General features: G+C 46.0%; 1 pseudogene; it reads left to right on the top strand.

The window, feature by feature from the left end:
* Positions 1-836: 836 nt before the first annotated feature.
* On the top strand, positions 837-936 carry LOC142198745 (U2 spliceosomal RNA; annotated as a pseudogene).

Here is a 936-nt window from a genome sequence, read left to right as displayed (position 1 = left end):
TTCTTTGGCCTGGTGCTTTGTTGAGCTGTTCTCTCTGACCTCTTCTCTTCTGGACTTTGTGAGTGACTTCTTGTGGATTGCTTTATGCTGTTCCTACTTTGGAGGACTTGTATTTTTGTTTTGCTAGTGGGAGCCATCTTGGATCTGTTGCTTTTACACCAATTACTGCATCCCACACCAGATTTGGTGTTGATACTGCTCAGCGCCTGCTGGATTGCTATGGCAAGCCAGTATTTATTATGGAGTCTGTCTCTGCCCATTGTATACTGTATGTGATGTCTGATGAACACCTCAGCTATCCATCATGGCTCCCCCACTAGCAGCGATGGCTTGATTCTCTTTCCTATGCCACCTGCTTTATTAGTAATATGGCTACTCGCCCTCTGAAATCAAAAGCCTGTAAGGTCAGAGACGAATCGGCTGCTTGGCTTACTCTACCTAAACTGTTCACATTACCCTGCCCTTCTGAACAGCCTGGAGGGGCTCTCCTCACTCGCTACCTCTGACCAGGAACCTATGGTAGACGCTGGGGCAACTGTCTTGGATCCCAATGCTCTCCAAAAAAAATTCAGCCGTTTTCTACCAAACTCTCTAAGACAGTGGCCGATTTCACCAAACAAATCCAGGATCTTGGAGGTGGAGGATAGACTGGATAAAGTTGCTGACACGTTGGAGAAGACTAAAACATGCCTTGATGATTATTTCCAAAAATTTGAGGCCATCGATCTTAAAGTGAGTCTATCACTGCCCGCAACTACTTTAAACTGCTCCCATAGTGCTGTAGATGGTGTTAGCAGAATAGAAACCATACCTTTAAGTATATCAGAGCTCCAGGGATCGCTTCTCAGCCGTATGGCTAAGATCAAGTGTAGTATCTGTTCTTATCAGAAGCAGTAAGTGAAACTGCCAGAGGTGCTGGACTAGGGCCCACCGTGC

This window comes from Leptodactylus fuscus, chromosome 3, assembly GCF_031893055.1.
Source record: "Leptodactylus fuscus isolate aLepFus1 chromosome 3, aLepFus1.hap2, whole genome shotgun sequence".
Classification (NCBI taxonomy): Eukaryota; Metazoa; Chordata; class Amphibia; order Anura; family Leptodactylidae; genus Leptodactylus; species Leptodactylus fuscus.
The sequence above is the reverse complement of the archived record's forward strand: the minus strand, read 5'-3'. Positions and strand labels throughout refer to the sequence as shown.